The sequence below is a fragment of the Herpailurus yagouaroundi genome, unplaced genomic scaffold, assembly GCF_014898765.1.
Source record: "Herpailurus yagouaroundi ecotype Mexico unplaced genomic scaffold, PumYag 29, whole genome shotgun sequence".
Lineage (NCBI taxonomy): Eukaryota > Metazoa > Chordata > Mammalia > Carnivora > Felidae > Herpailurus > Herpailurus yagouaroundi.
In genome coordinates this window covers 63,435,568-63,452,927 of record NW_024412377.1, presented here as the reverse complement: position 1 = coordinate 63,452,927, position 17,360 = coordinate 63,435,568, and the positions used below count along the sequence as shown (strand labels likewise).

Here is a 17,360-nt window from a genome sequence, read left to right as displayed (position 1 = left end):
AGGTGTTTCTACTTTGGGTGGGAATGGGCTTGATGACCTCTTAGAATCCCTTTCAACTCCAAGATTCTATTAAGAACTCAGGTCAGGGGCACCTGGGTGGCTCAGTTGGCTTAAGCGACCTACTTCGGCTCAGGTCATGATCTCATGGTTGTGAGTTCGAGCCCCGCGTCAGGCTCCGTGCTGACAGCTCAGAGCCTGGAGCCTGCTTCGGATTCCGTGTCTCTCTCTCTCTCTCTCTGCCCCTCTCCCATTCGTGCTCTGTTTCTCTCTGTCTCTCAAAACTGAATAAACATAAAAAAAAAAAAGAACTCAAGTCAACCCACGCTCTCACCCCTTATCCATTTTCCACAAAGAACTCCAAGCAGACTTTCCATGGGGGAAATGCAGGAGAGATGGTACCCGCATCTCTCACGGCATACTTCCTCCATTCTTCATCAGACATGTCTAACCTCCAAGTTCCCATGCTCCTGTGCTTTCCCTGGGGTATTATTCCTCTTCTGGAATGCTTCCCCTGAAAATGCTTCATTTCCTTTCTATTGGGTCAAGCAATGCAGCCTTGCCCTCAGCCATGTCTACCCCATCCAGGTCAGTTATAGCCAGCTAACAGGATCCACCCTCCTTAGTAGCCAGTAGACCGTCTACTCTTCCTGGAGCATGGCCTCTGGGGTCTCACTCCACGACCAAAAAGACTTATCAGAGAATTTCTTTCCTATACACACGGAATTTTTTTTCTGGAAGAAATTCCTATAATACAATTTTCTCCATCTTCTTGCATACAATTTAATGATTTCTGCCTCCAGTTCCAAGAGCCTGTAATACTTCCTTGTAAAACAAACTATGCCAACAAACATTTATATAATTATAGATTTAAAAAATTCCCTTACTGGGGCGCCTGGGTGGCTTGGCCGGTTGAGCGTCCGACTTCGGCTCAGGTCATGATCTCATGATCTCATGATCTCAGGTCCGTGAGTTCGAGCCCCACGTCGGGCTCTGTGCTGACCGCTCAGAACCTGCAGCCCGTTTCAGGTTCTGTGTCTCCCTCTCTCTCTGCCCCTCCCCTGTTCATGCTCTGTCTCTCTCTGTCTCAAAAATAAATAAACGTTAAAAAAAATTTTTTTTTAATTCCCTTACACATTTTATCCACTGACTTTATCTGGACCCAACATCTAATAGAGCTAGGCTGCAGCACCACAACTTGCCCATAGGTGGCACCAGCTCGCACACTTTTCTATGTCAGCACAAAATGTATCTTGAGATCTAGGCTTCAGGTTATGTAAAATGAACTAGCTGCATACTTCTCTGCTTTGGGAAACTCAAACCTTACCGATTATCCTTCCAATAAAAGGGAGTAGGTGCACTGGACTCCCTCTTTCCAAGGCTCTGGTTGGTGGTACCTTCCCAGTTGACCTGCCATGTCAATTTCTCACAGAGAGTTCCCTTCCCCACAGCACAATTTAGCCTCTTGCACTTATCCCTTCCAGGTCGTAGTCAGCAGATGCTCCCAGCATCTTTCAGGTCACATGTCAGGGAAACCTCCAAGGGCTGCGAGACCCCAGGATGCAGTGACTTTACTCTTAAGACACAGTCATGATCCTCTGTTGAAAGGAGTTGGCCTTCTGCCTCCGGAATGCAGTGTGATTCCTTCCCAGCCAGGAGACAACTGCTTAAACTGGACACTGCCCACCGATGTTGTCCAAGTAGGCAAACTCCTGGCTCCTTATAAATCCTCCTTCAGAGTTATAATTTTTAACAGCAATTGCAAAACGACTTTGGGCGAACCAAAGGAAACACATCGGACGGCACTTGAAAAACAATCTAGGCCCACACGCTGCCCCCATCCAGCATTGGGACTTACATGAAGGGGGACTTCACCAGGAGCAATCGCTTCGCCAACCACTGCAGCTGGGCAGAAAAATGGGGCTGCCATGAGTTAGAGGGAAAGTTAACCCATAGACTTTTTAGTGCATTTTGGAAAGCCCAAGCCTCCCCGACATTTCCGCAATCTCTCCTTCTCCCTTGCTGAGTCAGAGCTGGGCTTTGCAAAACTCATATGAGAAATGTCTGTCCTTCATAGTCCTTTCCCGACTGCCACCACCCGCCTCCCGCACGCGCACACACCACCGAGTCTTTTTTCCTGGCTGGCAGTACCAGCCTCCGTGGCTACTTCTTCCCATCCCCCTGGCCCCACACCTAGGGATCCTTCACCTTCCTACCCTCTGTTTGCAGAGCTACTTAGCACTCTGCCTAGTCTCCCAGATGTGCTCGCAGAAGCTTTTCAACATGCTGAGTAGAGCAAAGGACTTCCCAAGACTGTAGCCCACCCGCCTAAGCAAGCACAGAATTAAACCAAGTCCTGCCCACTGACCACACTCATTCCACAATTATTGGTCAGGAATCTGCTGTGCGCCAGGCACTGGGCGGTATGGAGAACATGGACTATATTCTACGCCCCTTTAGATCCTATCGTGTGACAGCTGCTCTCATCTTGTTAGAAGAATGCCCAGAAATATTATTAATATTGTGTTTCTTGGGGCGCCTGGGTGGCGCAGTCGGTTAAACGTCCGACTTCAGCCAGGTCACGATCTCGCGGTCCGTGAGTTCGAGCCCCACGTCAGGCTCTGGGCTGATGGCTCAGAGCCTGGAGCCTGTTTCCGATTCTGTGTCTCCCTCTCTCTCTGCCCCTCCCCCGTTCATGCTCTGTCTCTCTCTGTCCCAAAAATAAATAAACGTTGAAAAAAAAAATATTGTGTTTCTTGTTGTGATTCCACCGTTGGCCTCAACTCACCCCTTTTACCTCTGCAAGAGATTTTGCCCGATCCTATGAGCTCTGCTCTCCAACTTCAGTCATTTGTAAACCATCTTTATGAGTTTTGCCATAAGCATGTACCACCTATGTTTTATTGGCTTTCTATAAGTCTTTAAAATGACTCACTTTCTTTACTTAACCATTTTTAAAAATTTTATATCACTACCATAAACGGAAAACTTGCCATAAATAGAAGGCAACCCTAACATTAAATGCAATTTTAAAACTATGCTATGAAATTTTAGCTAAATACAGAAACTTGAGCCTGTGCCCACTCTCTGTTAAAAAAGAGAGCACAGGATATATTAGACAGGTGTTAAAGGCAGTCTAGCACCACACCGACACTTATTTGTTAGGGTTACCCAGATAGTTAAGTGCTCTCACTGAGGAACGTAGTACAGTTTCATGCCATCTCTGTGTACCATCTACAATCATGTTAGTTACCACTGGTAACTTGCGTCTAAATCAGTCAGGATAGCCATGTTCTGCCGCGGTAACAGACAGACAACCTTCAAATCTCAGCAGTCGAAAGCACAAAGGTCATGTCTTGCTCATATTCACTGTGGGTTGACAGGGTCCCTACTCATTCCAGTTGCTCGGAGTTCCAGGCCGATGAAGCAGCCACTGTCTTAAGTGTGGAGGGTCATTGTGCCAGAGGGAAAGGAGACAGTAATATGAAGAATTCCCTGGATGCACTGGTCTTTAACACTTGCACCCAGCAGCAAAGTCTCACCACTTCTGCCCACTATTCAATGGCTAACTCAAGTCACATGGTCAGCTCTGACTTCATCTGAGCAGGAAGTACAATCCTACTTGGAAGGGGAGAGAGCTGGAATAGTTGTGATCAGCCATACAGACGTCCATCCCACCCCACGCACTGAGAACACCGTCCCAAACAGCTGGTCCCCAGCCTCTCTTGCAGGCACGGATTTCTGTATCACCTGCAAGAACCAGGTAAACCCAACCACTCACCATTCTGTGACCATGACCATGCTCTGCACTCACCCTCCCCTATCTATGTCCATGGCTCCCACTTACTGGAACATTCCCTCTCCTTGTCTCTCATCCTAGTCACGCTTCAAGATTTTACCTGTTACTAAGGCTTTATCCACTCCCAAACTGAAAGGGGTGTGTGTGTGTGTGTGTGTGTGTGTGTGTGTGTGTGTTCCAAGGCTAACATTTTAGATTTTCAGAGCTAAAAGGGATGGACTCCTCCATTTATAATAGAATTTCTCAACCCCAACACTGTTGATATTTGGGTAGGATAATCCTTTTGCATGAGGGACTGTCCTGTTCATTGCAGTATGTTTAGCAGCATCCCTGGCCTTTGCCTAGATGCCAATGGCAACTTCTCCCTCCAGTTGTGGCAACAAAAAAAATGCTGTAAGACACTGACTGTTCCTTTGGAGGGAGGGTAAAACTTCACCCAGTTGAAAACCACTGTTTTACAAGGCAGCCAAGAGGAATTCAATATTGTGCCCAAGATGACATGGTAAGTTAATGGCCAAAGGGGCTGGAGGAATCCAGACTCTTGATTCTCCCACCTCCCACCTCTGATCTAGTGTTCTTGGTGCTGGTGCATGGGGCTCCGGCTGGGAGCATAAATGAAGGAAATAGACTGAGCTCATATTCTTTTGTCACATTTGATGTACCCATCGAACAATTCTATGAGGAAATATGCTCTCTCATCGGGCACCTGGGTGGCTCAGTCGGTCGAGCGTCCGACTTCGGCTCAGGTCATGATCTCACAGTTTGTGGGTTCGAGCCCCGTGTCAGGCTCTGTGCTGTCAGCTCGGAGTCTGGAGCCTGCTTCGGATTCTGTGTCTCCTTCTCTATCTGCCTCTCCCCGACTTGTGCTCTGTCTCTATCAAAATTAAATAAATGTAAAAAAATATTTTAATAAATATACTCTCTCTTACTTAAAAATTACACACACACACACACACACACACACACACACACACACACACAGACTTCTTGTCTCTGTCATGTCTTAACATTCTTTGACTTTTCATTTGGGTTAACAGCACAGAAGTATTTCATTTGCCCTTAGTCCTACCATACGAAAAAGAGTAGTGTGAATCCAGTAACTGGCAACTGGCAATGTTATGAGAGAGACACTGGGGAGTTCTGGGAATTGTACAAAGCTGGAGAGTGTATGTCCCATCTAAAAAGTCAAGTATTGGGGCGCCTGGGTGGCGCAGTCGGTTAAGCGTCCGACTTCAGCCAGGACACGATCTCGCGGTCCGTGAGTTCGAGCCCCGCGTCGGGCTCTGGGCTGATGGCTCAGAGCCTGGAGCCTGTTTCCGAATCTGTGTCTCCCTCTCTCTCTGCCCCTCCCCCATTCATGCTCTGTCTCTCTCTGTCCCAAAAAAAATAAATAAACGTTGAAAAAAAAATTTTTTTTTAATAAATAAATAAAATAAAATAAAATAAAAAGTCAAGTATTGTAGAAAGTTGTTAGGATTTTTCAAAGAGATAAAATCCAAATTTTAATGAGATATCTTCTGATTATTAGAGGCTGGAGACTAATTTTGTAACGTGCAAGCCCAAACTATAGGCCAAAATATCAGGTTTGGCCCTCAGGCCATAAAGGTCTGTCACCCCTGCATTTCACAAGTGATTACATCATGTACCTGTATGGACATGTTACAGCCACAGCTCACAACCCACCCTGAATGTCAGTCATCTGGAGGGCCCTTAAGACTGCAGAGTCCCAGACCCCACATCAGATCTGCTGAACAAGAAAGCCCCTAGGCTGGGCCTCTGGGACCTGAGCTTTTTTTTAATTGTTAGTTATTTTTATTTTTTTAAGTTTATTTACTTATTTATTCCTTAGTGCCCCTTACCCATTTAGCCCACCCCGCCTCCCACAACCCCTCCAGTAACCCTCTGTTTGTTCTCTATATTTAAGAGTCTCTTATGTTTTGTCTGTTCCCTGTTTTTATATTATTTTTGCTTCCCTTCCCTTAGGTTCATCTGTTTTGTCTCTTAAAGTCCTCATGAGTGAAGTCATATATTTGTCTTTCTCTGATTGACTAATTTTGCCTAGCATAATACCCTCTAGTTCCATCCACATAGTTGCAAATGGCAAGATTTCATTCTTTTTCATTGCTGAGTAATACTCCATTGTGTGTCTGTGTGTGTGTGTGTGTGTGTGTGTGTGTGTGTGTGTATATATATACCACATCTTCTTTATCCATTCATCTCTTGATGGACATTTGGGCTCTTTCCATACTTTGGCTATTGTGATAGCACTGCTATAAACATTAGGGTGCACGTGCCCCCTCGAAACACCACACCTGTATCCCTTGGATAAATACCTAGTAGTGCAATTGCTGGGTCATAGGATAGTCCTATTTTTAATTTTTTAAGGAACCTCCATACTGTTTTCCAGAGTGGCTGCACCAGTTTGCCTTCCCACCAGCAGTGCGAAAGAGATCCTCTTTCTCCACATCCTCGCCAACACCTGTTGTTGCCTGAGTTGTTAATGTTGGCCATTCTGACAGGTGTCAGGTGGTATCTCATTGTGGTTTTGATTTGTATTTCCCGGATGATGAGTGATGTTGAGTATTTTTTCATGTGCCGGGTGGCCATCTGGATGTCTTCTTTGGAGAAGTGTCTATTCATGTCTTTTGCCCATTTCTCCACTGGACTATTTGTTTTTTGGGTGTTGACTTTGAGAAGTTCTTTATAGATTTTGGATACTAACCCTTTATCTGATATGTCGTTTGCACATACATTCTCCATTCTGTCACTTGCCTTTTAGTTTTGCTGATTGTTTCCTTCGCTGTGCAGAAGCTTTTTATTTTGATGTGGTCCCAATAGTTCATTTTTGCTTTGGTTTCCCTTGCCTCCAGAGACTTGTTGAGTAAGAAGTTGCTGTGGCCGAGGTCAAAGAGGTTTTTGCCTGATTTCTCCTCTAGGGTTTTGATGGCTTCCTGTCTTACGTTTAGGTCTTTCATCCATTTTGAGTTTATTTTTGTGTACAGTAAGAAAGTGGTCCAGATTCATTTTTCTGCATGTTGCTGTCCAGTTTTCCCAGCACCATTTGCTCAAGAGACTGTCTTTATTCCATTGGATATTCTTTCTTGCTTTTCAAAGATCAGTTGGCCATACATTTGTGGGTCCATTTCTGGGTTCTCTATTCTGTTCCATTGATCTGAGCGTCTGTTTTTGTGCCAGCACCATATGTCTTGATGATTACAGCTTTGTAATACAGCTTGAAGTCTGGGATTGTGATGCCTCCAGCTTTGGTTTTCTTTTTCAAGATTGTTTTGGCTATTTGGGGCCTTTTCTGTTCCATACAAATTTTAGGATTGTTTGTTCTAGCTCTGTGAAGAATGCTGGTGTTATTTTGATTGGGATTGCATTGAGTATGTACATTGCTTTGGGTAATATTGACATTTTAACAATATTTGTTCTTCCTATCCAGGAGCATGGAATCTTTTTCCATTTTTTTGTGTCTTCTTCAATTCCTTTCATAAGCTTTCTATAGTTTTCAGTGTATAGATTTTTCACCTATTTGGTTAGATATATTCCTAGGTATTTTACGGCTTTTTTGTGCAACTGTAAATGGGATCAATTCCTTGATTTCTCTTTCTGTTGCTTCATTATTGGTGTATAGAAATGCAACCGATTTCTGTGCATTGATTTTATATCCTGCAACTTGGCTGAATTCATAGATAAGTTCTAGAAGTTTTTTGGTGGAATCTTTTGAGTTTTCCATATTTTTTTTAACATTTGTTTATTTTTGAGAGACAGAGAGAGACAGAGTGCAAGCAGGGGAGGAGCAGAGAGAGATGGAGACAGAATCTGACCCAGGCTCCAGGCTCTGAGCTGTCAGCACAGAGCCCGATGCGGGGCTCGAACCCATGAACCGTGGGATCATGGCCTGAACTGAAGTCAGATGCCCAACCGACTGAGCCACCCAGGCACCCCCTGGGACCTGAGATTTTTAAAAGCTCCTAGATAATTCTGGTGCACCAGGTCCCTTGACAGGTTTGGAAAACACAGTATTAACTCCTCCCCTCTGCAGACTGTGGGCTTGTCAGGGGGGTGAGGGAGCCATATCTTATCCACCCATGTTTTCCTAGTACCAGCACAAAACTAACACAGACTAGGTGCTCTTTAAACATTTACTCAAACTGAATCACCAGAAAGGTTGAAGCAGTAATTGTTTCCAGGCTTTTCTCTTGGATCTCATTTAAAAAAAAAAATCTCTGTGGTATTTGGTTGTAACATTCTTCTATCAACTCCAAGGTTTCTTGGAAGAAAGATAGCTGTGGAAGGCAGGGGAAGGGATGGTGGGCAAGTTGCATTATTGCCACTTTGAATAAAAGGAGACAGTCTGTGATGAGGTTTTAGTTCAGGGAAGGCCAGAGAGCCTCAGCTCTCACCAAGCCCTCTCCTGGATAAGACTTCCTCTGGCTCCCTGCAGGGCAAATAAATTATGGCTTCATCTTGCACGGGCTGTCCTGAGGAAGAGGTGTTCCTTCGGCATCATTTATTGACTCTAGCAAATTTTAAATCCACCCACACGTCTTTCCAGGAGTTCCACGTCTGTAAAATTCCTTTCCAGATATGTTGGGACAAAGGCACAAAGGTGCAGGAACAAGAATGTTTGCTGCAGCATTGTTGGAAGGAGTGGAATTGTGGACAAACCCTAAGTGTCCACCAATGGGGCACAGCTGGAACTGACCGTGGTCCATCAGCACGACAGGAGACCAGTCAGCAGATCACTCCTATTCGTCTCTGTCATGGCCACTCACTCAAGCCCTCCACAGTTCTCTCTGCCATGTGCATTTACCTGGTCCCTGTTTATTTCTGGTCTCCAACTCTGGATTATGATTTACCCAGAAAGAAGCACCGTGCATGCTTTAAGGATAGATACGCAGCTACAGATACTGAAAAAATGCCCACAATATAGTGCTAAGGGGCAGAGGAGTTCCAGAATGGTATGTATGTCGCAGAGTTCCAGCAGCATGCAGAGGACATACTCAAGAGTGTGCAAAGGTGTGAAAAGGGTGTCGTGAAGAAGTTGGTGTGGTGCTGGGGCAAGGGTAAGAGGACCAACATGGGGTGTGAAGCATCTGGGAAGCAGCAAGAGCAGGAAGTCACTGTCTGCCTCAGCCTCAGGGGACAAGGGAGGGCCTCAGGTCCCCGGAGTCCAGAGGTAGCTGGACTGGGAGAGAAAGGCCCAACGTGGCCTGTGGCCTCAGGGAGTCTGACCACTTCGAGAACCCCAGGGAGGTAACGCAGAAGCTGAAGGGGAGAAGGGGGTATATACTTCAGCCTCTTCTCTTCTGGCCCTCCTGTCTCCTGCTAGTGCTGCCCATCGGTCACCCCACCCGGAAGCCAGAGCCCATGGGAGCCAAGGTGCTGCTGTCCATCGGACACAGAGCAGGGTAGAGAAAGATGGAGAAAAGCCTCCAGAAACGTTATTTGATCTCATTTGTATAAATGAGGACACCGCAAAGCACCCAACAGCGGCTTTCTCTGAGGGTGGAATTCGGGGCGGAGAAGAGATTAGAAAGGAGGGTTGGACTTCATACACTTTTGTACTCTGGGAATCTTAAACAATGAGCAGGAGGTATCTTTAGAAGAAAAAAGTGTCATCATTAACTCTGTAGTGCTGGACCCTAAAATGAAAAAAAGAAAAAAATCTTTCCTGACCCTGGAGACCAGATGGGGTCCCTCTGAGATATTTCCCAGAGCTGGGAAGGGAAAACTGTAGGGACAGAGGCATGGAAGGTAGAAATCAGACAGGGCATCAGGAACAGCCAGCAGGATATTGTGGCTGTGCTGTGGGCATGAGGGTAGGCAGTCTGAACCCAGATACGTAGATCACTACACAACCCGAAGGGTGTTGAATGTCAGGAAGAGGGGACTCTTTCTTGTTTAGAGGGTGCTGTGCCTCCAGGAGCTTACTTCCAGCTCTGTCTTTTGGCTGTGGATCCTTGGGCAATTTACATGACATCTCTGAGCCTCAGTTTCCCCATGAGGAAGAAGAGAGTAATGACCCACCCTAACCTCACAGGATTACAGGAATAAACTATATGTTGGTATGGTACCTCATACCTAAAAAACCTTCAATTAATCATGGTGTTATTACTGTTGTTGTTAACATAGGTCAAGCTCACCGTGGATGCTAACCTGTGGCCCATCTCTCAGCTGGGACCCCAGAGCAGGCAAGGTAAAGGCCCCGGGGTCCTCCCATTGGAGGAGTCAACACTGCATTCTGTGGTCACACCGTGTCCCCCCAACCCGGGCCAGCTGTCTGACAGTCTATAAACAGATGGGTAGGCGGGGTGGCCAGTGAGATAGAGCAGATAGCACTGAGCAAATCCAGCTGCACTTTTGGGAAAACAAGTCAGAAGTGATGGGGGGCCCCGTGGACATCTTTCTCTGTGACAGCATACCCAGGGAAGCCTCCAAGAGAAAACATGAGATGTACCAGACCATGATGTGCCTCGCCAAGAACTATCTCCACCCTCGATTTCCATGGCCCATATCCACAGAGACATTGCAGACTGCTGGAGGTCACCCTGGCAGGGTTCACGGCAGAGACTATCTATGTAGGCTCTCAAAGGTCTGCTATCTTAAAGAGCTTTGCCTTCTTGGCTTCCTTCCCTGAGTCCTTGCCTGTCTTCCGGCTTCTTCCCACTTCATTCACCTATGTTCCTCCCTTCTGGGATCCTTGGGACAGACACACATCCAGGAATACATAGCTATCCGAACACAGAGCTGCCCACATGGGGCCACCCATGCTAGAGTGTCCTGGGGGGACCTTTGGGTAGAAAGTCAGAGTCTGGCTTGGGCTGGAGTCAGGGGAGGGCTCACCTTTACAGCTATGTGCCCTGGTACCTTCTCCAAGATCTCTGCCTCTGCTGTTTCTTAACTTGTTCCTTGAACCAAGCAAGCTCTGCCAAGACGCCGTGCCTTTGCATTCCTCTTTCTTCTTTACCCAGCTGACTTCTTCCCATCTGCCAAGGGCTCATGCACACATCATATGCCCTGAAAGCCTTATCTATTCTTGGCAGCATTAATAAGTTCCTCCTTTGTGCCTTCACAGCACTTCGTACATGCTGCGTCTGCTCTATGGCACTATCATATTCTCCTGCCATGTTTGAGACTACCCACAGCTCCACAATACACACAAGGGGCACGCATGTGCGTGCACACACACACACACACACACACACACACACACACCCCAACTTTCTTCACCTCCTATTCTAAGGTTGATTCCAAAGCTTTATGTAAAGAAGTGGGTGCTCTCGATTTTCACCATGAATTGGCACGGCCATTCAGAGGATATGTGGGTTTACACCAATACTGTGCCAACAGCGACATGCACATTAACAGTGCTCGTTACCACTATTACTAACGATGAGAGCAAATATTTACATCTATGGTGGGGGAGGGGGGGCGGCGCTGTGCTTATTACGTTGCAAGCATTCTCTCCAATCTTGAGGATAATCCCATCAGGTAGCTGCCCTTATGTTATAGCTAAGAAACCCGCAGCTCAGAGATGAAAAGGGACTTTCTAAGTCAGTCCCCAGCTAGAAAGTGGCTGTCCCGGCTCACAAATCCAAGTGTGGCTCCAGGGATGACATCCCCTCCCAAGTCCTCTGCTCTCAGGCTTCCTTTCTAAGCAGCAGGTGGCCTTCCCGGTCCCTGTCATGTCCACACCGTAGCTGCCCAATTTGCACGAAGCCAGTGCTCCCCAACTTGTGTGACGGAACAACAGCTTCTCTGGGGATCTGTGTGCCGCCGACAGAAGCTTCCTCCGTCTTCCTACTTCTGCTGTCCTCTTGTGCTGCTCTCCGTGTTTATTCTGACTTATTGCCACTGGAAAGCTCTCGGTTTCCCTGTCTCCTGCAGTCATCCGGGCCTTCCTTTGTGAACGTGTCTGGCAATGTCACCACGTGTTCTTGGAGTCTTCCTCGGCAACCAGTCAGGCCCACACTGACCCCTGCTTCCCTTCCTACTGCACCCAGTAGGCGGGAGTGCTGAAGGCTCTATTTAGGGATAATACAAGGACCTACCTGCTGGTGCCACCGTAACGAGAAAAGGGGATGGTCAGCACAGAGAGCTCAGCGCAGGCCCTCTCGCATAGGAAACTCACTGAAAGTAGTAAAAAAGCGTTTATGCACCAGGCAGTTTTCACAGGAGGCCGGAGGAGGGGGCCCAGACCACAAACAGGTTACGCTGACCCAACGTGTCAGTGCAGGGACGGAAAGAACCGTGGAATGGCACTCACCCATCGTCGCTGAAGATCGTCGTCTCCAGAAGACATGGACCACTTGACCGTAAAGGACAGCACGCACCACTTCACCTTTGTCATGCCCTTGCCATGGGTTATCCTGACATTGCTTCTCACATAAATGTATTTTGTCTCTCCCAACCGGAAGTTTTCTCAACCGTATGGCGCTTACCATGTCTTATCCCTTCACTTTTTCACTCACAGCCCACCTTTGGGTCTCACATTGCATCACTGATACCTGGATTCTCCTGAAGATCTGGTTGTCTCCCCTAATATTTAGAAGAGGAGAAAGGAACACCTGCCCCAATGCCAATGTCTCACCTGCATTACCAGTTTTCATCCGCACAGTAGCTCCTCGAGGTAATTGTGCTATCGCTCCCATTTGACAACTGAGAAAGCTGAGGTTCAGAGAGGAAACTTACCCAAGCTGAAATAATGAGAGATGACATGACTGGAATCCGTTCCCAGGGTCATCTTAGCCCTAAGCCCCACCCCCACCCCCCAAATGCCCAAACTGCCATTTTCAAGCTGTGGATGAAATTTAAAAAGAAGAAGAACCTCAGGTCGGGTCATAGAAGGAAATTGGGTTGGGCCACAGTGGCCTCTGCAGCCATTTTCATCCACATCAGTCCCCTATCATCTCTCTGATCATCTCCAGTGTCAATAATCAACCAACGCATTAACAGAGTCGCTTCCCGTGAGCGGAGTAGCCATTATATCTGCTTTCCTAAGTTCCATTCAAGAAGCTGAAATCCAGTTGCCTCCCTTTATTGCTCCCCCCGAAACTGCCTTCTGGCCTGGATGGAGTGCCTTAGTGCTGGAAATCATACCACATTTCTTGGCAGCATTTTCACCTTGGCCTTCCCAAGGCCCTTCTCACCCACCACCTGCCAAACCAGGGACATGCGTCCAAAGGGGTAGAGGTGACCGGTCAGCCCCACCAGAACCGAGTCAATATAACTCACTGCCCAAGACTTAATTTAGAACCCCCCTTCCCGCCACCATGTACCTTGGCGTTGACGTTTGTGGCTATCTTTCTGGCATCGGGACTTCTGCCAAGGTTATTTTAACGCTGACTGACACCTCTGTCTATTCTGGGAGAATATCTCTGGAGAAAAGCAGCCTGTGCCCAGGTCTCAAGACCTCTGGAATGTAATGTTGGCCTGTCCACAGTATACTGGCTTTCTGGGTGGAGATCTCTATCGTGTACTCTACGGAGACCTGGGGAGATTTTTTTCCTCCTCTCACACGTTAGGGGAACCTACATGTTCTCAGCCTCTGCTGCTGACCCCCACGTTTAACCAATCCACCTATCAAAATAAACCGCAAAAAGGCATGAAGTGCCGATACATGCCACAACATGGATGAACCCCAAAACGCTAGGCACAAGTGGAAGAAGCCAGACACAAACAAACGGTCACATGTCGTACAATTCCATTTGTAGGAACAGATCGGCAAATCCGTAGGGATGGAAAGCAGATTGGTGGTTACGTGGGCCTGGGGGGAGAGAAATGAGGAGTGACTGCTTAAAGGGCATGGGGGTTTTCTTTGGGAGTGATGAAAACGGTTTGAAATGAGATAGAGGTCCTGTTTGCACAACATCGCGAAGGCACTAAATGCCACTGATACTTCAAAATGGTTAATTTCACCTATTTGAAGTTCACCTCAATTTTTAAAAATAGCCAAACTACTGCAGAAAAGGTTTGATGTGGCTGAGAGTGTCACCTACATACACCAGGATACAAAATGAATATAGTAAGAAGTCAGGACAAAAGGGAAATGGGGCAGGAAAAGAAAATGAATCCTGGGTGTGGTTCACATGCAAACTGCAAGCCTTGAGCTGTCATTTGATTATAAGAAGTGGCTGTAAATTCAACAGGAGCTTCCCAGCAGCTGAAGCAAAACGGAAGAAATGAGTCCTTCCAAAATCTGCACAGTAAAGAATGGAATGTGTCAGAGGTATGCAGAAAATGCTCTACTGAAGGCTGGAAGAATTTTCTCCTATGAATCCCTAAAGGGGACCACTTTAGAGATGGGTTCCCACTGACAGGGTCTCCTGCAGTGCTCCTCTGCCCGGCCATGCACACACCAAGACCCAAACATCAGCCCCTTCCTATAAGAAGCAGGCTTGGCCAACCTTCCAGCCTTTCCCTCCCGAGCCCACAAAGAGAACAACCCCATTCAGAAAACTGTGGGAACCACGGACCCCCAAACTAAACCAGGAATGCTGTCTACTCAGTTCACCTACTATTTGCTGGGCACCTACTACTGTGCCCGGGCTGTCTTAGGCCCTGGGGATACCATGGTTGCAAAGTAAGCCTCAAGAAACTTTTCTTCTAGAATGGGAGATAGACATTATTGTTTTTCAAATCACATAAATGTGTCTTTATTGACAGTGTTCTGGATGAAGAAAAAGTAGAGGAAAGGATGTGAGCAGCTACCAATGGAAGGACTGATCATGGTGGCATTTAGGAGAAGGCTTCTCTTGAGATGGTGATTTTGAGATAAGATCTGGAGAAGAGTTCAACCGGCACAGAGAAGGGAAGGCTTTCAGATGGAGGAAAGAACATGAGCAAAGGCCCTGAGATGGGAGGGAGGAGGCCAGAGGGTGCTAGGAAGTGATAGAGAATCAGTGCCACTGAGGCAGAGTGTGACAGAGAAAGAAAAGAGAGAAGAGGCAAAGGGATGGACAGAGGACAGATCTTGGCAGGCCGAGGAGGAAGAGAGGAATGTTCAGGTTCAGCTGCACTGATGCCCACTCTGGGCTGTAGAGAGCCATGGAAAGATGGCCACTCAGGTGGGGAAGGAAGCTGGTTCCGAGGACTGGTTTCACCTATCAGTCCCCAGGTGCAGGAAGGAAGATTCCAGAATGAACAGGCCCTTGTCCTACTGTTAATATGGGGCTGGAAAGTTCTTACTCTCTCCTGGAGAACCTTCTTCGGCTATGTCTCTACGTATCAGTGGCCTGTGTACCCAAAGCGTTGTTAATTCTTCTTTAATGTTTACCTCTAATATCTGCAGGATCTTTCCTCACATCCCTGGAAGTCTGGAGAATGCTCCTGGCTTCCACAGTAACCATTCACTGAGCCTTTTGTTACATGGTAGACCCTTTGGACATCACAAGTGCCACGTGAGACAGGGATTATTTTTTTTTTTTAATTTTTTTTTCAACGTTTATTTATTTTTCGGACAGAGAGAGACAGAGCATGAACGGGGGAGGGTGAGAGAGAGAGAGGGAGACACAGAATCGGAAACAGGCTCCAGGCTCTGAGCCATCAGCCCAGAGCCTGACGCGGGGCTCGAACTCCCGGACCGCGAGATCGTGACCTGGCTGAAGTCGGACGCTTAACCGACTGCGCCACCCAGGCGCCCCGAGACAGGCATTATTAGCTCTGTTTTACAGATGAGAAACTGGAGACGGAGAGGTTAGAGTGTTTGCTTGTGGTGACTCAGGTAGAAAGTGGAAAATCCAGATTTGAGCCCAGGTCTTCCTGACCCTTCAATCTGCTGCCTTTTGAACTATAGTTCACTGACTGTCTAGTAACCCCTGGGGTCATCCATGGTATTCCCTCAAGGGATCTCAGTCTTCGGGTTCATCTATATCTCCAGCCAGCTGGTAGACTTTAAGACAGACACTGGATTATGCTTTTCTTTTAAAATAAGGGAGTTGTCTGGCTTAGGGTTTCCAAAATGCATTCCTCAACATTTTAATCACTCAAGGTTCTCCGCGAAAAAGAGACCCCATGATCAAATCCACTGGAGAAACCTGGCATACTCAATCTCCCTCTTGGTGATTCATAATATGGGTGGGGCTTTGAAAAATTTCATACAGTCTACTATTCTCCACACCTATTTGACCATGGAGTCCTCTTGGTGTGCAATTCCTAAGATCATTCTAGGAAACTATCGTGCCAAAGCACACACGGTCCAAAGCACGGTCTTAAACACTCAAGCACTGACTGAATGTATCATTCTGGGCTCTAGAAAAAAGAAATGCAGATGGTCAAGATAAATGGATCCTTCCATCAAAGAAACCCTACTTTGGCAGGTGACATAAGCATATCAACAATGAACTGTCGTGTCATATGCTAAATGCCTAAACTGTGCCAAGGTGCTTACTGGATGAGGGAGAGCTGGGAAAGATGTGAGAGTAGGGAACTAATATAACCTAGCAGAAGGAGCAATACATCCTCTGTGGGTGGAGAGGCATGGCAGTGGTCAGAAGAACCTGAAAGAAGAGGTCACCAAATGGTGTCTTGAAAGATAAGCCAAAAGGGAAAGTGGGAGAGGAGATGATGGAAACTTTAGAGTCAAGGAAATGGATCAGCCGAGACACAGGATGTTCAGGAAATGGGAAGTAATTTGGCAACAATGAATGGAAACCCAGGGAGTAGGTTGGGATATGGACCCAGGTGCTCTCTGAGAGAACCTTCTCCCCTGAAAGACTATGAGTCTGTGGCCCAGGGACCCTCACCACTTTCTCTTTTCTTGTCTGTGCCACAACTAGAATTCCTAGTCTAGATTTTCTGACCACACTCTGCTGCGCTCCAAGTGTTCAGTCAGCCAAACTCTAACCCAGAAAGAATGGAGACACAAAGATCAGAGAGTAAAAATTCATCTCTGAATTTCCCTCCCAGTTTTCCTTAGCTGGGTTTCCAAAGGTTATCTGTGGCTCTATTTAACAGGAATATTTAAGGATCCAAGTAACAAAATATTCAACTAAAATGACTTACACAATATTTTTCTCCTGTGGGACAAGAAGAGCAAGGGTAAGGTGGAAATGCTGGTATCTGGGGGTTGCCCCCTAACCCACATGCCCTAACTTCAGGTATCTGCCCCAGAGCAGTTCAGTCATCTGGTAAACCCAACTCCCACCATAGCCCTCTCCATCACCAAGGAAGAAGTTTGTTTTTCCCACATGATATACCTGTAGGTAGAATGTGCTGGTTATAATTCAGCAGCTCAGTGATGTCAGGACCACTGTCTCTGCGATTCTCTTTCCTTTTCCATCTTATTTACAAGACGTCCACTATGGCTCCATCTATCATGTCTGCGCTCAAGGTAGAAACAAGGGAGAAGGCAGAAAATACACGCCTTACACAGAGCTCACAAAGCTCCCCCACGTGCACGTGTCCGGAATATGTTCTGTAACTGCCCCTAGTTGCAGAGATGCGTGAGGAAGTGAGTGCATCACTGGGGATCGAGTTCATCGTTGCTCGGCACAAAACCAAAATGCTATCAGCAAGGGAGGGAGACAAAGATACAGTGTCGGTCATAAACAGTGCC

At 46.9% G+C, this 17,360-nt stretch overlaps 1 long non-coding RNA gene across 1 annotated transcript in view; it reads right to left on the bottom strand.

The window, feature by feature from the left end:
- The window catches only part of LOC121011168 (uncharacterized), a 192,966-nt gene that overhangs the window by 118,503 nt on the left and 57,103 nt on the right, over positions 1-17,360 (bottom strand). The gene's annotated exons all lie outside the window — the stretch shown is intronic.